A 25,508-nucleotide genomic window follows, 5' to 3' on the forward strand; every position below is an offset into this window, starting at 1 on the left:
TTTTATTAGGTGGACAATGTTTTATTATCTGCTATTTTATTGCTGCTATGTTATTGTCTTATAGTTTTGAAGAATCTGCTTCTCCTTTGTTAATCTTGAATTTGGATAACTTCTTGTTAATCTCAGCTAGAAGTTCCTCTGGGTTTCCTTTTAGGTTTCCAATAGGAAAGGTATTTGGTTGGAAGATTGGTCGGTCTGGATCAATCCTTGGTATACCCTTAAGACTTGAACTTGGGGTAGCTTTTTGATCCTTTATTTTCTCAATCGTTTGAGAATGGTTTGTTAATATCTTGTTTGAATAATTCAGTTGATGCTGAATGTTTTTTATTTCTCGAACTCCAAACTTTGAGACCTTTTCTTCATCGATGGTTTTGTACGGAGACGATACTATTTTGATGGCTGGGACTACCGAATGAGGAAAGTAAGATTCTTCCTCAGGAGGATAATCTGCAGCGATCTCTTTTCCACTAGTTGTAATCCAAGTGGGACTTTTCTTGAGAGTAAGACAGTGACGTTCTACTGCTTCGTCGTCCCTTTCTTTCATCCTCTTAAAGAAATCTCCCTTCAGGATGAAAGCTCCTTGGGTCTCCTTTGGCTAAGATATATAGAGATCTATATATTGACGGTACTTTCGTTCGTATCTTTGCTCAGGAGTTTCATACGTCGATAGTACATTGATTTGGTTGTAGATTGGCTTCGTTCTCCTTTCCATGTCAGATTGGGTAGAAGATAAGGAACCTTTGTCCCTTTCATAATGAATGTCCAAAATAGATCTATCAAAATCCACAGACGTTCTCATTGACCTAGACCTGGGATAGATCTGGAAGTACTACTGGTTGGCCGAGTTTCGGAAGAAGTGCTTGGCTTACTACTCATAATTTCTTGAATTTTGGAATGTCTTGGTTCTAAATAAAACTGGACTTCAACATCTCCATTATGGTGCTCAATGATAGTAGCATCCTCACTTTGCTTTGTAACAGGAGTATTTGCTCCTGGAATTCTCCAGACTGGATTCTGCGTGAGTTCATTCCATTGTAGAAGTCTTGGGACAGTCATGGAGGATTTATTTATATTGACTTCCTTAAGCATAGTGCTTCCCTTAGGAGATATACCTAAGTCTCTTGGTGATAGATTTGTATGCATTAGTTTGAAATAAATGCGGTAACAGACGGAAAATGTAAGGGATCCATCTTTTAATTCAAGGCCTTTAGAATAGACATCGAGACTAAGGGCATCTCGGAGATTTGCGTCTTGAAGAGAGATAGTAAATCCTGGTTTGCATTTGAAGTAAACCGGACCTCTTTCAAGGTTTGATTGGATGATTCCTAAAATAGAGTGTGAGAATCGAAGATGCCGCTTATCTCTGAGAGTAAGATAGACTGGGACGTCTAATCCTTCTCTGAATAGTAGTTTTAGAGCAACTTGAGCACATCCGATGTGTAGGTATTTGTATTTATCCATAGCTTGCTCTATAGATTCTCTTGGATGAAGGCCGATTTCGGTAAACTCGTCCTTCATTGTAAGGTTTTTCTTAGTGATGACGATGACGTCAGTTTGAGAAAAGTTGAAGTTGTTGATTTTGTAGATCAATCTTAGATCCATCTTAGGAATGGTCCAATTCTTGAGACGATCTTCAACCTTAGCAATTTCTTCTTCGGCTGTATTGTATTTTTGAATGATGCTTAGCGGATCATCAACACTTTGAGGTTCATTAGATTGAGAAGAAGAGGCAATATTATCGACAATCATTTGGGGGCAAGAGATTTTAGAAAGAAGTTTAGATAGCATGGGAGGGAGAGAGGGAATCTTGGGAGTTTTGAAGCAATTTGTCAAAACTTTCTTCAAAGGCGTGACAAAAGTAATAGTATTAAACTAACATTAGAACAAATTAGAATCTTCAATCGATCGATCTTTAATCGTTGTAAGGATTAAATGAATATATCATATTTTGTGATAATTTGTATTCCGCCATCAAGGTTAACCACACCTTCTTTTGGATAAAATACCAATTATTCTCTAAATATGATATACCTTTTAGCCTTTCAAGGATAAGAGAGACTTCTGATTCAAATTTCTTGGAATGCTAGTTTAATATCATGACTAAAAAGCCATACCTTTGAAGATAGTCTTAACTTTCATGTTTCATTTCCACCAGGGCTCTAGAGAGAGACTACTCCATAGAGAGAGAAATAGAAGAAAGGTTGAGCTTGAAGGCTCTGATACCATTGATGGTCGATATCGGTGGTACTTATAGAATTGTTGTTAGGCCTTCTGTCTACTAACAATTCTGATAAGATTTTGACACGCGTCTCAACAAATAAAGATTACACGATTGAAAAATTCCAAAATGTGGCTGACAGGATAGGACCCCTGACTGGCAAAATATCTTTTGGAATCTTTCTTTTTGAAAAGAAAAGATTACGATAAGATTTTGGTGGGACAGGACCCCACTTGATCTTATCTTATCTTAAAAGAAATAATAACAAACAACAAGGCAATAATGCAAATAGAAAAGAAATAAAGATAGATGGGATATGTCTGCAATATCTTCAAGCACGCCGGATAAGATCTTCAAGTGATGACTAGTGATGATGTCACCCAGTTTCTCCTAAATGGCCTGGATTGGAACGACTATTACATATATCTACCATATCAATATGCTTGGAAGGCTTTTGGACGCCTATAAAATGAGGGATGCCCCACTCAAACCTACACACCAAGTCTTTTCTCAAAGAGCATAAAGAGAGGAAAAATAAAAAGAGAGAAAAATTAAGTGTGGGTCGGAGATTCTAGCAAGGACGTGGAGGAGCCAAACTGTCTAGACAATAGCAAAAGGCCAAATTCAAGCCACTAGTTTTCCCAAACCACTCGTGCGAATCAGTTGATTCTTAGACCAAAAGTTTCTACATGAAGTCTAATTTCTATGTGTGGGCTGCCTCAGCAAAATTCTAAATCTAAGGTTGTCAAAATTAAGGAAAACCACGAGGTGCTCACCAGGGAAAAGACAGTCGGGCCAGGAAGAGTAAAATTGATCCAAGGAATTTAGGGGCGAAACTTTAAGGTAAGGTCCGGAAATGGTAGTAATCTAATCTTCAAAACTGAATAGGATCCAACGGTAGAATCAGGGAAACCGGGTGAACTGCATGAAAAGTTATCCATAACTTCACTGTGAGTGGTTAATTCTTCCCTTGTTATTTTAAGCATATTGTAAATTAATATGCTGTAGGTTATGTATGATGATTGGGATGGTATGGGAGTCTATGGACCTAGAACCTAAGCCCAGAGTAAATCCTTACAGGATGGTCAGGCGACCGAGGAGTCTAGTGCCTGAGCCTGTGGGATAGAGAATCCTTGAAGTGGGATGGTCAGAGGGCCGACGGGCCTAGTTTCTGAGCCCATGATAGGAGGAGCTATGTGCACATAGGCTGGTATTATTGTTATGATATTGTATGTTAAACATCTACCGCATGTGTTGGTGGATTCATGAAAGCTTCATGCTTTGTTGGAGGTTCACTTGGAAACCTCATGTTGGTTGTGGAAGATTTATAATTGCGTTACCACTCACTGAGCTTTGTAAAAGCTCATGGTTTGTCTCTATGTTTACCTTATAGGTAGCTGACGAGTCCAAGTTGCGGAATTGGTTAAGGTCTACCACAAGTTGAAAAATAGCTGTAAATAAGACTGGTTACCAAGATAGGGTTTCCATGTGTATTTTATAATTTGAACTTGTAAACTAGTTTCTATTAAAAAGCATGTAATGTTTTTTCGCAAGAAACTAGTAGCTGAGCTAAAGTAGTAACAGATTATATCACGCCATACCACGGCCTCAGAAGCACGAGCTCGGGGCGGGGTTTGACAACCCATTTTACGATCGATCTTCTATCACGACTATCACTCTGTAGTTGCAGCATTCCATGTGACGAACTTGTCTTCATAAAGATCAACGCATGCGATCAACTTTGCAATGATCTGGGATCAACGCATGCAATCGATTTCTTCGACAACAACAAAAATAGATATTTTGATGTAGAATAACGCATGATATAGGGTTAGCGGGAATTTTCAGCACTGATCGACACAAGCTCATTTTTTCACATGAATCCTTAGTCTTTTTAACGCATATTTCTAAGTAAAAGGTTTGAATAGCTATCAGGAACTTAACAAGTATGGGGAGATTGAAATTTCGAATGTTTGTGACATACGTTGACCATATGGTAATGCTCTTCTCTTTGCCCATTGTTTGAAGAAAACTAATTTTAGAATCAACCTTTCAACTTTGACATATGCTATTTCATTGTAAACTTAACTAATGAGTAGTTATCTGATGTTTTTTATTAGGTGGACAATGTTTTATTATCTGCTATTTCATTGCTTCTATGTTATTGTGTTATAGTTTTATTGATAAGTTATTCATGGCTTAATGGACCATGGTCATCGTTTAAGGTTTTGTTTTGTTTTGTTTGAGTTATTTTGATTGTATTCATTCCTATACATACCCTCTTGTTTGTTTGTTTTAGAACATGGTCATTGCCAACTTCCATAATTTATGATAGTTAACTTTGATAGCCTAGTTCAATTCTTTATCTTCACATGATTACATATTTCACTTATTTATCAGATTTGAATTTAGAAGGAAATGGAAAGAATTTGGGTTGGTATTTTATACTTTTGTTTCGAAACGACGTTCCATGCTTCAAAGACCTTCTGTTGGAATTTTTGTTATGGAAACTTATGTGATAGCTAGCCTTTTTATAAGACTTGTGAAAGGTAGTGTTGATACTAACTTTGTTCATCTTTTATTGAATTTGGTTGATATAACTTGTGGTCAAGTTGGTATTATTTCATTTTGTTTCATTGATAGTGAATGATGTTGGGAATGTGTATCTTCAATTATCATTTTTGGTTAAATATAAATTGATTAGTTCATTCTTAATTTCATCATAAGATAATTATATTTTAAATTTTATAATAGGTTCATATATTCTTATTGTCACACCACCTCCCAGATTTCCTTCTTAATTTGGAAGAAGATGTGACGGTAGCAGTTACTAGCCCTATTGCAATCACTTACCACCCTAACCCTCTAACCTGAGCGCCACCCTAACCCTCCATAAGGCTCTACATAATTTTATATAATCACATGCAAACAGTCATGACATAATATCTACAAGTAAAATATTTACAGTTGGGCCCAAACTTAATTAACAAAACCCTGATCTCTCTCAAAACATGTATACATAGGTATAGACCATCAACCTAAGTTTTTCTTAACAACCCGGGCTTTTCAATGGAAAAAAGTAATAGGATCAATCTTAAGGAATCTGACCTCTACCTGGAAAAGGAAAACATAGAAAATCTATGAGCTAGTAGCCTAGTGAGTGACTATAAAATCATATTACACCATGCTTTACATTATTATAAACATATAAATATAATGAGGAACATTTCAAGCAACTTCCTTTAAACATAAACATTAATCAACATTCTTAAACATCATTAAACATCATTCCATCTACCTTGCATTGATCCCAATAGTTGTGTTGTCGTGCTGCCGCAATCGTTCAATGACCGCATTCGCTTAATACCACAACTCTACACGATGACCGCATTCGCTTGACGAGCGCAACTCCCATGCGATGGACGCATACAGCTGATTACCGCAACATCCATGCGTTGATCAATGCATTTGCCTTTGCGATGGAGTGTTTCTTCGCATGCAGTCGTCTATGCGGTGGTCCGGTTTCTGCATTTGCATTCATTTCCTACATTAACTACAAAGATAGAACATTGAATGCATAATTAACGCAAAATAATGGATTAGCTGAGATTCGACATGCTAATCAACATATTCTTGTGAATTCCTATCATGATCGACGCATATTCTGCCTAACAACCTTCATAATTCTAAGTAAAAGTCCTAGGATGACATACATTTCTACATGTCATCACACCTCCAAACTTAAAATCATGCTTGTCCTCAAGCATGCGTTATACTCAAGAAATTCTAACTCACCTTCATGCTTTCCTTTGCGATGACCAGCTTCTCAGAATATAATTTACATACACTTTTGACCATCACCGCAATGCTCTCCTCCACTTTGGCTACTTCTTTTAAAAGATCTTGTCTAAAATCAGACAAGCCTTTGCTAAAAAAAATTTTTATTCATTCACCACAACTTTGTGTTTAGCTTTTGAGATTGCGTTCATTCAAAATACTTGCGAGGGCTTATTCAAATGTGGCGTTGAACCTGGTTACGCCCTTCGTTTTGGCTTACCCCCACGTGTGTCATGCAGGCATCCAACTTCGGTTGTGTTCCATATTCAACTTCAACTCTTGTCCCTTTTGATTTGGCTTGCGCCGGACAGAGGAGTTGCGCTTACGCGTTGATCCTGGTGACTTGCCTTCGTTTTGGCTTTCCCCCACGTGTGTCATGCGGATATCCAACTACGAGTAAGTGCCATTTCACAACTTAAGTCTTATCAACAAGGGTTTCCCATTGCCTTGACAGTGGAGTTATTATTTTCAAAATCTCACTTCAAATTTTTTTTTCTTTTTTTTTTTTAACAAATGATCGTAATTCTCCGAGATCGCTTCCACCCCCAAACTTAGAGATTGGCAGCATTCTCATCGCAAAGGTAAGAACAAAATTACAATAATGCGGTAATAAATGTTTGAACGAAGGTTTGCACTGAATAAAACTTAAGACTTTCAAAATTTGAAGAAGGTATAAAAGTAAAGAATGTCTTGCGTTGATTAGTTAGAATGTGCGGTGAACTATACGTACCATCATAGAAACATCGCAAAACAACGAAATCGGGAAAAAGAGAATTTCAAAAGGATAAGGCATACAAGAGAACAAGAAAAGACCTCAGGCGGAACAACGCATGCGCTTATGCATTGGAATCCATGTGATTGAAGCCATGTGTTGAAGGGTGAAAGGAATTCTTCCGTTGAACTACGAACTGAGAAGACTTATTGTTGCACCTACAAGAGCAAACATACCACAACCAAGGAAACAACCATATATCCAAAATAACAATGAAATAAATAAACTATACTAAGAAAACAAAGTAAAGATAGTGTGGAAGACGTCCCTGGAAAAATAAGAGTGTTGTCACCGCAAGGAGTCTTCCCTGCAGGAGATGGTTCTCAACTACTTGGGTCAAGTTACCCTGACCAATGGAATTCTGGCAATTGTTGGGCGTATGCGGCCGTCATGTGCTTAGAATCACCTTCAGCTCTTTTGCGACTGATTGCTCTTCTACCTTGGGGTCAACATTGGTTTTCAGCGCATCGCCTACACTTCAATATTTTTTGCAACCTGGTCGCACAAGCTGCAATACTCTCAAGATAAAAAGTTTGCTCGCAGAGACACACAACTTAACAAACATTTAGCTGCCAAGTCCCTGGCAACGGCGCCAAAAACTTGATGAAGGGAGATTGGAAGTCAATTTTACTCGACAACTAACTTCCCTTGGACGCAGTATGCGATGCATGTTCCTAAGATATGTGTTGATATTCATGCGTCGATGGTCATGTGTTGGAATGAAAAATGCATTAACGAATGGTCATGCTACGACGCACTGTGGGCATAAAGGACCGCCTATAAGACACCTATAGGCATGTCTCCGTATGCGTTAGTGTTTGGTAAAGCATGTCATTTACCACTGGAGTTTGAGCATAAGGCGCTGTGGGCGGTGAAAAAGCTTAACTTCGACTTAAAGGCAGCAGGGGAAGCAAGAAAAGTCCAATTGGTCAAGCTGGATGAGTGGAGAACACAAGCTTATGAAAATGCCAAAATTTACAAAGAACGAGAAAAACGTTGGCATGACAACCGGCTATGCGCTAAAAGTCTCCACGTCAGACAAAAGGTCTTACTTTTGAATTCACTGTTACGGCTTTTTCCCGGCAAATTAAAGTCACGCTGGTCTGGACCCTTTATAATTAAAGAAATATTCCCGCATGGTACAGTTGAACTGATTAATGAGGAAGGGACCCGTACATTCAAGGTTAACGGGCAAAGAGGCAAGGCATATTACGGGGGTGATTTTCATTGGGAAAAAACCTCTGTAGACTTGAGAAATCTGGAATGAAGGAAGATCGAGTGACCCTTGTGCTGGCATACGATAGAAAACCATCTGGGGCGCAAGTCTTTTGGATGATTCATGAACTCTCACTACTCTGATGTTGTTTCAATTATCGTTTATCTGTTTTCATCTTTATATCAAAAAAAAAAAAATTTGTTAACTTCGTTTGTTTGTTATTTGACCCTCACAATGTTTTTCTTTGCAACGATTGAGGTAGACAATTGCGGAGGCACTACACGAAGACGCAACTACTTTATTTCGTCACCACAATCAAAAGAAAGCAGATCGTTGCAAAGCAGGATGCGTCCAAAAATAATGCGGGCGACAATGCAAATTTGGGAGGTGTATCTTTCCTTGACTTTGTTTTTTCCAAAATTTGCACTATTGCATCACATTTTAATTTTGAAAATTTTATCACTGTATCCTCTTTGGTTGGCACAATCAATTAACATTGATTAATTTCGTAAGTCACCACATGATTTCTTTTTGCCAATTATGATTTCAATGATGAAACGCATGCTTCTATTTTTTTGTATGTACTATAATCAACTTAATTTTAGGACAGTCACCTCATGAAATATTTCTAAAAGTTAGTGGTCTGATAGTTTTCTTTCAAACTGACCATTTACGAAACTTCTTAAGAGCATCGCGTGACTTCTTTCAATCTTTTAGCAATGAGAACATTGCCGCATTTTAAATTTTGTGGGTGCAGTATTCATTTCTGACCTTGCTATTTTTAGCTTAAAAAAAATAATAATAACATTGCGATCGGATCCTACTCGTAGTTGGATGTCCGCATGACACATGTGGGGGCAAGCCAAAACGAATATAGAAATCATGATCAATGCATAAATAAAATGATCGCAACTCCGCTGCTAAATGGGCATGAGTTTAGACTTAGAAAGAGTGCCTTGCTCGTAGTTGGATGTCCGCATGACACATGTGGGGGCAAGCCAAAACGAAGGCTAGGCACTTGGATCAACGCAAGATCATAGAAAAAAAATGACTAAAATATGCAAGGATAAAAATCATTTGAAAATACCTTAGTGAAAGTTTTTTTTTTTATGAAAAAATCATGCGATACCCGGGAATCTAGTAAAGTCTTTTTGAATGTTGAACTTGCGGTCCGTAAATTTTAAAATATTTTAAGAAAAGACCTGGATAAGAAATAAAGAAAATTTGTTGTATAAGATTTGAATAAGGCATCCTTGAGAAATCTAGGAAAAAGAAGGTGGTTGACTTTCTAAAGGAAATCTTTAGCTTATGCTTGAGGACAAACATTGTTTAAATTTGGGGGTGTGATAATGGGCAGAAATGCACGTTATTACAGTACAAAGTTATAAAACAATGCAGGGTTGCGATGATAAAAATATACAATATTGCGTCCAAAAGCATTAAGTTCACAACATTACGATCGCATGCATCCATCGCATGAAAATAGTTAACTTATGTATTTTTGTGTAGAAAATGCGTTGACGCAAGGCGAAAAATGCGATCCAAAGAAATCAATGGTTGAGCGCATTAAGAGATTACGTTACCACAGGGCTATGCAATCATTTACACTCACGAATATCTGCTCAACAAGGTTGCCACATAGAGTTGGCGTATCATGGTGGGCGCATCTAGGTGAAAAGCATAATAAATCACGATGGGACAGAAAGCTCATGACAGTCGATTCTGAATTAAGTTGACAAGCCGTTAACGACCTACTGTAGCAAATACACTCAACTTGTCAATGACAAATATGCATCAGACAGAGAATTAATGTCTTCCCATCAGTGCAATCATAAGAGAGAATAAGCCTTTCACCCCGAAGCTCTATAAAGACCAAAGGCCACCTTCAGTGAAGGAGTTTGTCCAGTCAGTTCAGTTAGATAATTTTCCTCTTTAGATAGAAGTAGCCCTATTCATAGTTTTCTTTTACTTAGAAGGTGGAGGTGAGTGAAGGGAGATTATACCGAGATAGAAGCTTAGGAAAGTTAAGTTAGTATCTAGGCTCAGGAAAGTCAGATTAGAAACACATAATCAAGAGATAGAAGCTTATGAATAAGCATTGTTTACTATTAACGCATCACATGCATCCTAGAGATAGGTTATGATTGTATGTGGTCACCTTGTCCTTGTGTGCATCTTGCATCATTGCATAAGCAAGAAGTAGAGACTTAGGAAGAAACTCTATAGACACTATCACATTCATCGCATGCATCCTAAAATTAGGAGCCACCGCATTTGCATTGGAAAATGATTTGCTGTCGCTGAGTGTAGCATGATCGCATAGTTTGAATGCATTCTTGGGAAACGCTAGCTAAAGACCTTCTCAACCCATTCCGCCACATACTCAGTGTATCTGTGGCATAACTACTCTTATCTCAAATCCGCCGCATACTACTGTAAAATACAAACCAACCAACTCTTTGAATCATTTGTTACAGCAAACTAATCTAAAAATTATTGCCGCATATTGTCTTCCTTAGTCCCTGAGTTCAACCCTGGGCTTACCAGGAAACTCAGTAGGATTTATACTTGGGTCCTACTGAGAAAACCTTTTTGCACAATGTATTTTCCGTCACCGCAATTCCTTCCATTATTTCATCGTATAAAATAATGCATCACTTCTCAACCCATTTAGAAATTTAGTTACTCATGCATGGTGTGGAGAGATTGAACATAAATCGAAATGAAGTTCCCATTTTCTACAAATAAAGTGTTGAGTACAAAATAACAAACGGATCGAGAAATAACAAGCCAGGTAAGCAATGTCTTGCTTTCCATGGCCTTTTACACTGCTCTTTATCACTTCAACTCTGTTCTAGTTGCGGATTCTTGCTCTCGCAAGAGTTGTCCTTCTCTCCTTTGTTTTGTTTTTCGATAGTCTTTCGATCTGTTTGGGAAGGATTTCTCTCGGCTTGGACTCGCCTTCTCTATTCCCTCTCCGTCTCTGTGTATGTATATGTGTGTGTATGTGCGTGAATGTGCGTGAATTGCCTTCTTTCTGGTAGCATTGGGTATTTATATATTTCAATGTGAAGCAGCTTTTCTTACTAATGATTGCAATGATGGGCAGCATTAATTTCCCTACTCTGTTGTACCATTTAAAAGTCATCGAAAGTTCAATGTACTTGCAACAATATGGTTTTTAACGACTTGTCAATTGAATTCGAAGTCGACCGTTATCAGCTTTACGTCCCATCATGATTTATTATTTTATCGCCTTGATGCGAGGTCTTTATGCAATCACTTTTTAAGAAACTTCTCACGATTGCATGACTTACGATCGCAACTTCAAGCACACTGTCGCATTGTGCCCTTGGATCACAATTACATATGCGCCTCGCATTATACCTGCACAGAATAGGCAAATTAACTGCTTTTATACGATGAGCATTAGCGATTGCAATTCCTTTTAGTTTGGCTCTTTCAGACATGATATTGCCTATTTTACCATTGCTTTCTCTCATTGTTCTACTAATTTGAGCTGTAATAACTTGTATTTCTACCAGTTATCACACCTTCAAATTTAAAACAATGCTTGTCCTCAAGCATAAACTAAATATTTTCTTTAAAATTTCAACCGCTTTCACCCTACCTAGACTTCTCAAGGTGCCTTATTCAAATTTCTTAACCAATGCCTTCTTAATTTCTATCCTGATCTCTTCCTAAAATATTTCTAATCTTTAGGGACCTCGAGCTTAACCTTCAAAAAAAGATCTTTACTCGTTTCCAGGACATCGCATGACTTATTTCAGACTTTATCAAACCTGGGTGTTCAAGTGATTTTGACCTTCGCACAATTCAGATATTCATTTTGTGATCTTGCGCTAATCCGAGTGCCTAGCCTTTGTTTTGGCTTGCCCCCACGAGTGTCATGCGGACATCCAACTACAAGCAAGGCGCTCTTTCTGTCAAAACTCATGCCCATCTCTTTATTTGGCAGTGGAGTTGTGATCACTTGGTTTCAGCATTGATCACGATTCCCACCATCGTTTTGGCTTGCTCCCACGGGTGTCATGCAAACATCCAACTACGAGCAAGATCCGATCTTAACGTTATATAATTCTTCTTTTATTATTTTATTTATTTTTTATTTTTTATTTTTTTTTCAAATCGAAATTTCTAAAAATAACAAGGTTGAAAATAACATTACTAGTACCCCCAAATTTAACACACAACAATGTCCTCTATTGCTGAAAGACGAAAGGATTCATGCGATGGACTTAGCAAATTTCGTAAAAATAGTTTTGAAGGAAAGCTGGTAGACCGCCAAATTTTAGAAATGTTTCATGAATTGATTGTCCTGAACGGTATGAAAAAAACATATATTTCATCATTGAAGTCATAATAGGCAAGGGGTGAATGCGGCGACCAAATAAAGCAATAAAAAATTCAAGATTGAGTCAAACGAAAAAGGATGTAATAGTAGAATTCAACAATATTAAATTGAAATTTGAGAAGTGCAAAAGTTCAAATAATATAAGGCAAGGAAGGATACAACCCCCAAATTTAATTTTTCTGACCGCATCACTTTGATTGCATCCTTTCCTATGGTGGGCTGATTCTTTGATTACGATGGGTTGACCGAACCGGTCACGTGTTTTAAGGTTATCACATTGCTCCATCGCATTCGTTTACTATGATCAGTGTGATAAATATCAAGAGGATAAAAAGTATGAAAGAAAGAGTTGGCAATTATAAAGAGTAGTAACCATGCAAAAATTAAGATAGATTCTTGAAAGAAAAACAAAAAAAAGGATACTAAAAAAGGATATATTTCGTCCCTGATGAATGTGTGTCACTTATCATCGCAGGGACTAAGTGTTTCTTCTTTATTTTGGCTTCCCCAAGTCCATGGGGGTTTTCCCACGTTGGAAATCTCCTCCATGATACATCTTCACTCTTTGTCCATTTACCTGAAATGCGTTGGTCCTATCTTCGTTTGTCAATTATACCGCTCCATGCGGGAATACTTCTTTAATTATGAAATGCCCGGACCAACACGATTTCAATTTTCCCAGAAAGAGTCATAGCCTAGAATTGAACAGTAATACCTTCTTACCTACTTGGAGATTTTTTTCACAAAGACGCTTGTCATGCCATCGTTTCATGCGTTCTTTGTAAATTTTGGTATTTTCATATGCCTGTGATCTCCATTCGTCCAGCTCTAGTAGCTGAAGTTTTCTCTCTTCCCCTGCAGCCTTAAGATCAAAGTTAAGCTTCTTAACTGCCCACATCGCCTTATACTCTAGTTCCAACGGCAGATGACCAGCCTTCCCAAACACCAACGCATACGGTGACATGCCTATGGGTGTCTTATAAGTAGTTCTATATGCCCACAAGGCATCGTCAAGCTTCATGGCCAAATCCTTCCACAATGGATTCACCACCTTCTCTAAAATCGACTTGATTTCTCTATTAGAAACCTTTGCTTGTTCGTTTGTTTGGGGGTGATATATGGAGGCGATATTATGGTTGACATTGTATTTGATCAGCAGTTTGTTAATAATACGATTCACAAAGTGGGTCCCTTTGTCACTTATTATGGCACGTGGAGTGCCAAAACGAGTGAAGATGTTTCTCTGTAAGAACTTGAAGATTGTTGCCGCATCGTTCACAATGCATGAAACCGCTTCAATCCATTTGGAAACATTGTCAATGGCCAACAAAATGTATTTATGACCATTTGATGATAGAAATGGTCCCATGAAATCTATACCCCAAACATCGAATAGTTCCACCTCCAATTTAATGTTCATTGGCATCGCATTTTTTCTGAAATGTTTCCAGTGTGTTGGCACTTATCGCATTTCATGGAATAATCTTGTGCGTCCTTAAATAAAGTTGGCCAGTAATACCCGCTTTGCAAAACTTTTGCCGCTATGCACTATCCCCCGAAATGCCCTCCATAAGGTGATTTGTGACATTGAAAAAGTATGCGCTGAAAAGCAGTCTCTGGAACACAGAGTCTCAATATCTTGTCTAGTCCCCTTTTGTAAAGATTTGGCTCGTCCCAGTAGTAGAATTTGCATTCATGAATGAGCTGCTTCTTTTAATGGAATGTGTAATTTTTCAGAAATTTTTTGTAGACCAAGAAGTTGACAATATCTTCATACCAGGGTAGTTCTTCAACCTTAAGAAATTGTTCGTCCGGGAATGATGCGTTCACCTCTGACTGGATGCGATCCACTTTCGAATTCTCTAACCTTGATAAACGGTCAGCGACCTGGTTCTCTGTCCCCTTACGGTCGATTATCTCCATATTAAGTTCTTGGAGTAGGAGAACCCATCGGATTAGTCTCGGCTTTGCAAATTTTTTGGTCATTAAATATCTTGTCGCCGAGTGGTCAGTGTGGACTACAAATTTTGATCCTAACAAGTAAGGTCTGAATTTTTCAATCGCAAAGATTACCGTTGGAAGTTCCTTCTCAGTGGTTGTGTAATTCGCCTGCGTGGAGTTCAATATTATACTTGCATATGTGATGGGGTGTAACATTGTCTTTACTCTTTGTGCCAAAACTACCTCCATTGCATATCGCTGGCATCGCACATCAGCACGAATGGCTTCGCCCAATCGGGTGCGATCAGAATTGGTGTTGCAGTCAAAGCTTCCTTTAGTGCTTTGAATACGGTGAGGTAGTGTGGATCAAAGTCAAAAGGTTTATCACCTTCCAGCAACGCATTTAGTGGTCGAGCTATTTTGAAGAAGTCCTTAACAAATCTTCTATAGAACCCCGCGTGTCCTAAGATCCTTAAATCTTTCACATTTGCTGGAGGTGGAAGTTTTTCTATGGCTTCAATCTTTGCTTTATCCACCTCTGGCCCATTCTTGGACACCTTGTGCCTAAGCACAATTCTTTCTTTAACCATGAAATGACACTTTTCCTAGTTCAGCAAAAGATTAGTCTCTTCACATCTTTTCATTATTCTTTCTAGTTTTTCATACAGATTTTAAATGTTTTCCCATAGACTAAGAAATCGTCCATAAAGATTTCGATTGAGTCTTCAAGGTACTCGGAGAAGATTGCCATCATATACCTTTGAAACGTACTGGGTGCATTGCATAGTTCAAAAGGCATGCGATGAAAGGTGAACGTTCCATATGGATAGGTTAACGTGGTCTTTTCTTGATCCTCTAGTGCAATCATAATTTGGTTATAGCCTACGTACCCATAAAGGAAACATAAATAGTCATTCCCTACTAGTCGGTCGAGTATTTGATCAATGAAAGGTAAGGGGAAATTATCTTTCTTTGTCACCGCGTTAAGTTTCCTGTAGTCCATACAGATCCGCCAACCTGTAATAGTCCTCATGGGGATCAACTCGTTGCTTGCGTTAGGGACTACTGTCATCCCACCCTTCTTGGGATTGTATTGCACGGGGCTAACCCATATGCTATCGGCGATAGGGTATATAATGCCAGCATCTAACCATTTGATGATTTCTTTTTTAACAACCTTTTTCATCGCAGGGTTCAGTCTCCATTGAGGTTCTATCGAGTCTTTATGGTTTTCTTCAAGTCGAATTCAATGCATGCAGTACGTCGGGCTAATACCTCTGATGTCTGCAAGCGTCCATCTGATTGCTCTAATATATTTCTTCAGAATACTGAGCAATGCAGTTTCTTTTTCTTTAGGTAACATAGAGGATATGATTACTGGAAAGGTTTCATTCTGGCCAAGAAAAATGTTCTTCAAGTGATTTGGTAGAGTTTTCACCTCCAGTGTAGGTGGTTGCTCTAAGGAGGGTTTCTATGTTTTTCTTTCTTCATCCAAATTCAACATTTCTTCAGTATTCATTATCTCTATTATTGCATGGCAAGTTTCTAAGGATGCTGTCGCATCCTCACTTTCTTCATTTTCTTCCTCGAACTCCCAATCTTCAACGTAAGTGTGTTCATCGTCGAAGTCTGATAAGCCTTCTTCTTCTGGGAACTCCATTGCCATGATAATATTAAACTTGAGCTTTTTTCCATTGATGCTCATGTGATTTATTCCTTGTGCACATCTATTTGAGCACGACCAGTATACAAGAATGGTCGCCTTTCCACTTCTTAGGGTGACTGCTTGGTAGTGTTCTTTCCCTGTATTACCTGGATTGGGTGGAAGCTCAATTAAGCTAGGCAATGTCCCTTGAGGTCTTTTCTTCAGCTCTCCTGCAATTTTTCTTATTTGAATTTCCAAATTAAGCTAGGCAAGTGTTGATTGTCACTCGATTCTACTCAATGAGTATTAATCTTTACTCGAATCCGAATCTAATAAGGGAAAGGATAGGACTGTTTCATTCTTTTCGATGTATTGCTTTAACAAGTTCTCTAGGGATGATGATGGTGATGTTTGAGAGCTGCTAGCTTGTTGTTGCTGTTGTCCATTAGTTCTTTGGAAAACTCCTACTGGTCCCTATCTCTGCCATAGGCTGACTACCTTGTTGTTGGTTATTTTTCCAAGCAAAATTAGGGTGATTTCGCCACCCAGGGTTGTAAGTGTTTGATTGTTTTTGACAAAGTGGATTGATTGAGGATTTCATGGACACTCCTCAACAGAATGCGATTCTTCACATGTGATGCAGCTGGTGCTTGTTTGTTCTATCGCATTGACTTACCCACTTCGAGTTCCTAAATTGTTTATTGCGATGCCTTGCAACAAATTTATCATCGCATTCATATGATTTTTCAATGATGTGATGGCACCATTACTTGCATTACCTTCTCTGGGTTTTGCTCTTTCATCACTTTCTTGCTAATCTTCATAGTTTTTCGAGATGCGATCAAGAATATTCTTTGCCTCCTCATATGTTTTGACAAGCAGACCTCCTGCTGCTACCGCATTAGCAGTTGTCTGCGATACAAATTTGAGTCCATGATAGAAAATCTCCATTTGGAGGCAATCCGGCAGTCCATTGTGTGGGTAGATTCATACTAATCTCTTGAATCTCGCCCATGCGTCACTAAGTGATTCATCTTCTTCTTGTTCAAAATTGGTGATCAATTTCCTCCTTGAATTTTCGGTGGGCAGGAAATACTTCTTCATAAACTTTTCCACAACTTGCTCCCATGAAGTTATCTCTCCTAGTTCGAGAGAGTAGGCCCATTTTCTTGCTTTGTCACATAGTGAAAATGGAAATAATTTGAGTCGAACCTCTTCTGGGAAAATATTAGGGAACACAAAAGTGTTATAAATTTCAATGAAGCTTCATAGATGGGCATGTGAATCTTCACCACGTCGTCCTCCAAACTGTCCTGGTGTTTGTATCATTTATAACATTACTGGCTTCATCTCGAACCTTGATCCATCCAATGTTGGTCTCATGATTCTTGGGGAGAAATCATACAAGTTTCGTGACGCATAGTCCCAGATGGGTCTATTGCGATCATTTGCGAGTAGGATAGGATTTGCCATTATGTTATTTTCATTTGCTACTCGTTCTTCAGGTTGTTCAGCCATTCTGTGAACTCTTCCTTGTTGTCTACGTCTATTTTCTATCTTCTGCGAAAGGTTCTTTCGATCCCTGAGTCGTAGTTGGGCTCAGGAGTATGTCCTTCGCTCATGCGATACTTGCTTCTCCATTTACCGAAGGAATGGCAATGCAACAAAGGTCGACAGCTGCAAAGATCATAGAGGTTTGATGTTACGCAATCTACACCGTAGTCCCTGGTAACGGTGCCAAAAACTTGATGTGTTGGTTTATCATGCGATGATGTGTGTATGTGATAATGTGCAGATGTGATGATCATACAAGTTTTCCTAACAAAGCCCAAGTATAAGCCTTCTTAGGTTTCTGGTAAGTCTAGGGTCGAACACAGGGACTACTAAATAAATATGCGACAGACTCTTTGATTCTATTGCGGTGGTGAAAAAGAAGTAGCTAGTGTTTTGATTTAGACTTTCCTATCCGATGGAGTTGAACGCGGACTAATGAAAGCAGTTATAACAAGTATGCGATGAAGAGGTTGAGAAGGGATTTAGCTAACATTTCCCAAGATTGGGTACAAGTTATACGATCATGCTATACACAAATATTAATACTACATTTCTCAATGCAAAATGTCACATTTCCTATTTCTAGGACGCATGCAATGTGTATGGGAGACAGTAGATAGAACTTATTTCTAAGTTTCTACTCTTGCTTATGCGATCTAATCCGACTCTCTCGAGCCTAGATTCTATCTTAGGACTTTGTTCCTTAGACAAGTGAATTTCATGCTTGAAAGGTAAAGATCCTTTCTTGGAATTTTACATTTTATACCTCGACAACATCTTATCTATATAAGATGCTTGAGATAATGCTAATGTTCTGTTCTTGCGATTCCGAACTATTTGGATTCCAAGAACATACTTTGCCTCTCCCAAATATTTCATTTGGAATTGTAGAGCCAGCCATCTCTTAACGTTAGCTAGATATTCTACTTCATTCGCAATGAGTAGAATATCATAAACATACAACACCAGAAAAGTGATAGTTTTCCTAACGATTTTCTTGTATACACAGGGTTTGTCAACATTTTGTTCAAAGTCATATGATTTGATCGCAGCGTCAAATCTCATATTCCAGCATCTAAAAGCTTGTTTTAATCCATAAATGGATCGATTAAGCTTGCAAACTTTTTGCTCTTGATCTTGCTATATAAACCTTTCTGGTTGAGACATATAGATACTTTCTTCAAGATAGCCATTCAGAAAAGCTGTCTTGACATCCATTTGCCATATTTCATAATCATAAAATGTGGCTATGGACAAAAGTATTCTAATAGACTTTATCATGGAAACTGAAGAGAAAGTTTCTTCAAAATATAACCCCTCTCTTTGGATAAACCCTTTTGCAACAAGTCTTGCTTTGTAGGTCTGTACCTTACTAGTTGGTCTCGTTTTCTCTTGTAGATCCATTTACAACTGATGGGTTTTACCCCTTCAGGTTGATCAAAAATATCTCAGACAAAATTGAAATACATAGATTCCATTTTAATGTCCATGGTTTTAATCCATTGGTCTTTGTCCACATCATTCATTGCTTGATTAAAAGACAACGGATCCTCTAAACCATCATCTGGTATGATGACTTGAGTTTCAGTTAAACCCATGTACTGGTCAGGCTATTGCACAACCCTCCCATAACAACGAAGCATTCTCAACTCTTGAGAAGGATGTGAAGTACCAGTTTCATCAAAAACTCTTGTTGACAGACCTGCTCTATCAGCAAATCTTGTTGAAGAACCTGCTTGATCAAAAAATCTTATTGATATGTTTGTCGTTTCTCTGGACATTTCTTCTATTACTAGCTTACTGCGAGGTTGATGGTTCTTTATATAATCTTCTTCCAGGACGGTTTCATTTGTCGATACAAATAATTTATCTTCCTGAGGATCATATAAGAAACCACCTTTAGTTTCTTTTGGGTAGCCTACAAATAGGCATACTTTTGAACAGTGTTCCAACTTTTTAAGATTTTGCAACAACACATGTGCTGAAAAACCCCAAATCCTGAAGTGATATAAATTTCCTTTACGTCCTCTCTAGAGCTCGTAAGGTGTTTCAGAAACAATTTTCAAGGGAACCATGTTAAAAATATATACCGCAGTCTGATGCATTGGTTTATCATGCGATGATGTGTGTATGTGATAATGTACAAATGCGATGATCATACAAGTTTTCCTAACAAAGCCCAAGTATAAGCCTTCTTATGTTCTTGGTAAGTCCAGGATCGAACACAGGGACTACTAAATAGATATGCGACGGACTCTCTGATTCTATTATGGTGGTGAAAAAGAAGTAGTTGGTGTTTTGATTTAGAATTTCCTATGCGATGGAGTTGAACGCGGACTGACGAAAGCGTAGAGTTATAACAAGTATGCGATGAAGGAGTTGGGAAGGTATTTAGAAAACATTTCCCAAGATTGTGTACAAGTTATGCGATCATGCTATACACAAATATTAGTACTACATTTCTCAATACAAAATGCCACATTTCCTATCTCTAGGACGCATGTGATGTGTATGGGAGACAACAGATAGAACTTAATTCTAAGTTTCTACTCTCTCTTATGTGATCTAATCTGACTCTCTCAAGCCTAGATTTTGTCTTTACACTACTCTCTCAAGTACGGCCAAATGATGAATGATACATACATAAGACAAGATGATCGCATAAAATGCATAGCTTAAGTCATGCTAGCTAAGTACTTCTTAACCCATTTAGAAATTTAGTCACTCATGCATGGTGTGGAGAGATTGAACATAAATGGAAATGAAGTTTCCATTTTCTGCAAATAAAGTGTTGAGTACAAAATAACAAATGGATTGAGAAATAACAAGCCAGGTAAGCAATGTATTGCTTCCCATGGCCTTTTACACTGCTCTTTATCACTTCAACTCTATTCTAGTTGCAGATTCTTACTCTCGCAAGGGTTGCCCTTCTCTCCTTTGTATTGTTTTTCGGCAGTCTCTCGATCTGTCCGAGAATGATTTCTCTCGGCTTCGCCTTACTTCCTCTATTTCCTCTCCGTCTCTGTGTATATATGTATATGTGTGTGTATGTGTGTGAATGTGCGTGAATCGCCCTCTCTCTAGTAGGATTGGGTATTTATAGATTTCAAGGTGAAGCAACTTTTCTTACTAATGATTGCAATGATGAGTAACATTAATTTCCCTACTCTGTTGCACCGTTTAAAAGTCACTGAAAGTTCAATGTACTTGTAACAATATGGTTTTTAATGGCTTGTCAGCTGAATTCGAAATCGACCGTTATCAGCTTTACGTCCCATCATGATTTATTATGTTGTCGCCTTGATGAGGTCTTTATGCGATATCTTTTTGAGAAACTTCTCACGATCTCATGACTTACGATCGCAACCTCAAGCGCGCTGTCGCATTGTGCCCTTAGATCGTAATTTCATATGCGTCATCGCATTGTACCTACACAGAATAGGCAAATTAACTGCTTTTATGCAATGAGCATTGGCGACCGTAATTCCTTTTAGTTTGGTGCTTTGAGACATGATATTGCCTATTTTACCATCGCTTTCTCTCATTTTTTACTAATTTGAGTTTTAATAATTTGTATTTCTACCAGTTATCACAGTCCCAACTGCGTGTCCCCAAAAAGAATTTGGTAACTGAGCGTAACTCATCATGGAACGAATCATGTCCAACAAGGTTCTGTTTCTCCCCTCTGCCACACTGTTCTGCTAAGGTGCGCGAGAGGTTGTGAGTTGAGACTGAATTACATGTTTTATCAAATGGTTCTGAAATTTTGTGTCCATATACCACCACCTCAATCCAATCGATGTTCTTTTTAATCATGTCCAACTTTGGCAAATATAAATCATGCTCTTGAAGAAAAACAAGCCTCTTATAGAATTTCTTCAAAGCTCCTTCTCCAGCTGCTATCTTTTCCAAATCTTGTTGCAGACCACCTCAAGATCTTCCCCACTATTCTCTTGGTGCTCTAGATTGAGTTTTGGGACTCAAAACAAGCTTGAATTAAGGGATGAAGGAGAAATGCTCATTGCAGAAATCTAGTTGAACTCTTTCTTCAAACCGATTTTTCTCTAAAATTGTCTATAGATTGCCTCACCGATTTTCACTCCAATCTCTTCATTATATTGCAGATCAACATGCAAATGAGAGACTTGCATGAGTTTTAGCTCATGCTTGGAGAAGACAAGGCCAAGAAGATGCATTATGTATGAGCTACATCAAAAATGGATAATGAAAAATCTTCATTTTCCATTTAAATGTTTTGTTTTCTAATTTTCAAATTTTACTCAAAAATAAAAATTTTATTTTATAAAATCTATTTTGATTTTAAAAATGAAAATTTTAATTAATTTCATAAATTAATTATTCAATAAAACTCAATTAATTTAATATCAAATATTAAATTAATTTTAACACATATCCATCTTTATATATTTAAATCATATTTAAATATATATAAATTCTCCTATTCCGTTTAATTCTCAAATTAAACATGTAATTATATCTCATATAATTACTAATTCCCTTAATTCTAATTTGAACGTTTCAGATTAACTTATCACGTTATTCTAGAGCTAGTCCATTACGAGCTAGTAGGGGGACCTCACGGACCTACAGATCATGGGATCTAACGATCCGAGATTAATTGGCCAAACTATTAGACCAAATTAATCTCCATTTGTTAACTAATAATAGGTCACTCCACTAAAGCCCATAGTTGCACTCCCTTCACTATAAATATATTATGTCCACATGATTTAACCATAGTCAGCAAGTCGACCCTTCACAGGTTGTTCGTAATAATGGCTTGGTCAAATATCTGTTTTACCCCCGAGATTACGTCTTATTCCTCAAGTCCATACTGATCCTCTAATGAACAACTGGTTTGTGATCCAATCACTAAACCAAACTCTCTCAACCCAGTGAGAGGGTGGGGCCCCTTCTTCAAGACCTGGATTCAATACTTGAGAGAACAACCTTTCTCCTATCCTTAAATTGGCTAGGCGTGAACTTCGTCTTGCACCCTATGTCTCTAGCTATCTATCCGGTCTTACCCCTAAAATGGGAGTCTTATTGAGCTGGCGCTGTTGAGCCAACCTAAACTAAGTAAATCTAAGGGAAATCCCGAATAAACAGGAGTTCATAGTTAGCTCGGATTAAGATCGAGTTACCTAGGTCATCTAGGTGAAATAGTTAGTCTTATACGGTAAACAACATCATAAAGTAAGAGTGACTTATTTCTTGGTCCTGATCTTATGCAAACTCATTTCATAGGACACCCTCACTCCTCATGTCATAACATGGACGAATTAGGACACATCGTATGCAGCACTTTACAACTCTTTGTAACAACTATAGAGTAGGCCGCATCTAATGGTGTTACCAGAATAAGGTATCCAACCTCATTCATGTACCATAGATCATTTTGACTATTAACTCGAACCCGATCCACTCTTATGTCTCCACATAAAGTTTAAGTACTCATACAATAGTCATGGGTCTTAGTTTATTGGATTTAGACTTTCATACAATTTATGAGATCAATAACAAGTATATTGATTATAGAAAATGTTTATCATTTTATAAATTGCAAGTTTTTAGGACATAAAGCTGAACACATTCTTTCCTTTTTTTCTAGTACATTATATGCTCTCAATTAGAAGTCAACTCTGATTCCCTTACTTACATCATCAGTAATCTTCTGAAGATTAGGGTCTTTCAACTGATCCTACTTAAGGTCTTCTATTAAGGTAGGCCTTACCTTGAATGTAGCTATCAATCCCCCTAACTGTCCCACTCATAAGACGGTTCTAGAATTCTTGAATTCCTGCAATAACATCCCTCTCACTGATCCAATAATGGCATTGGGTCCCGAGGATTTCCTACTTAACGCATTCGCTACAACATTCGCCTTACCAGGGTGGTACTCGATGGAGCAGTCATAATCTTTGATTAGCTCAATCCATCTTCTCTATCTCATATTCAACTCTTTTTTATCAAAAATATACTTCAGGCTCTTGTGATCTATGAATATTCTGCAATGTTCTCCAAATAAATAATGTCTCCATAGCTTCAAAGCCAAAACAACTGCTGCTAGCTCCAGATCATGTGTAGGATAAATGCTCTCGTGCTTCTTAAGCTGACGAGATGCATTTGCAATCACTTTCCCATCCTGCATCAACACACATCACAGTCCTTGTCGGGATGTGTCACCATAAATCTCAAATTCCTTACCTGGAATATGCAAGGTAAGCACTAGTGCTGATACTATTCATTGTTTCAGCTCCTGAAAATTATGCTCACATCCCGACGACCACTCAAACCTCACGCCTTTCCTGCTCAGGTTTATCAATGGAAGGGCTATCTTAGAAAAACCCTCCACGAATCTCCTATAGTAACCTGACAAACCTAGGAAACTGTATATCTCTGAAACAGTCGTAGGTCGTTCCCAATTAACTTTGCTTCCGTCTTCTGAGGATCTACACTAATACCATCTGCTGAAACAACATGCCTGAGAAATACAACCCGATCTAACAAAAAACCACACTTGCTAAACTTAGCATACAACTTCCTATCTCGCAACGTCTGTAATACTATCTGCAGGTGGGTCATATGATCCTCCCTACTGCCAGAATATACCAGTATATCATCAGTGAATACTACCATGAACTGGTCCAAGTAGGGATGAAATATCCTATTCATATGGTCAATGAATACTGCATGGGCATTTGTCAGTCCAAATGGCAGTACTAGAAATTTGTAATGTCATGTATTGTTCTAAATGCGGTTTTAGGAATGTCAACATTCTTCACCTTCATCTGATGATAACTCGATCTCGGGTCTATCTTTGAAAACACCATGGCTTCTCTTAGCTGATCAAATAAATCATCAATGCATGGTAACAGATATTTATTCTTAATCGTTACCCTATTCAGCTGCCTATAGTCGATACACAATCTAGGTGTACCATCTTTCTTCTGTACAAACAGCACTGAAGCTCTCCAAGGCAATACACTAGGTCGAATGTATCCCTTGTCAATTAATTCCTGCAGTTGAACCTTTAATTCCTTTAACTCAGCTGGCGCCATTCTATACTGTGCCTGTGATATAGGAGTTGTCCGTGGAATTAAGTCAATAGTGAACTCCACTTCACTATCGGGTGGCAATCCAGATAATTCCTCAGAAAATACATCCCAGAACTCATTTACCACTGAGACGTCTTTTGGGTTTAGCTCTTCCTCTTGAGAAATCACAACATGAGCCAAATAGGCCTTACATCCCTTATTCAGTAGCTTCCTAGCCTTTACTGCTGATATTAGACTTCCCACAGTTAATCTTTTACTTTCTACCAGAATTACATCCAGGCCATTTGATTTTCTAAACTCTACCTCTTTCTTATAGCAGTCCACTGAGGCACGATATTTACTTAGGAAATCCATCCCTAGGATAGCATCAAATTCTAGCAAATCCAAGGGAAGTAAATCAACATAAATGTCCTGACCATTGATCAGTATCTCACAATGTTTATAACATTCCCCAACTATTATCACATTTCCCATAGGGGTAGGGATATATAACTCTTCAGGCATAGCCTCAGACAACCTATCTATATTAGATGCAAACATGCTGGATATAAATGAATGTGTGGCATCAGGGCCAAATAAAACATAAGCAGACTGTCCACATAATATCACATTACCGGTCATAACATCTGAAGACTCCACTGCCTTCTGGTGTTTCACGGCATACACTCGCCCTTACTACTGGGGTCGACCTACGACACCATTTTGTTTGGCACCACTCACTGCTTAATTGTCTGAGAGGTTGTTTGCTGTGTTGTTGGGGCTTCCCTGTTCACCTGGGAACAATCTCTCTTGAAATGCCCTGGCTGACCGCAATGGAAACATACCCCTTTGCCACTATAGCACACTCAAGATGCCTCTTGCCACAACTAGG

The sequence above is a fragment of the Benincasa hispida genome, chromosome 4 (assembly GCF_027475165.1).
Source record: "Benincasa hispida cultivar pf3 chromosome 4, pf3_genome.v1.1, whole genome shotgun sequence".
NCBI lineage: Eukaryota > Viridiplantae > Streptophyta > Magnoliopsida > Cucurbitales > Cucurbitaceae > Benincasa > Benincasa hispida.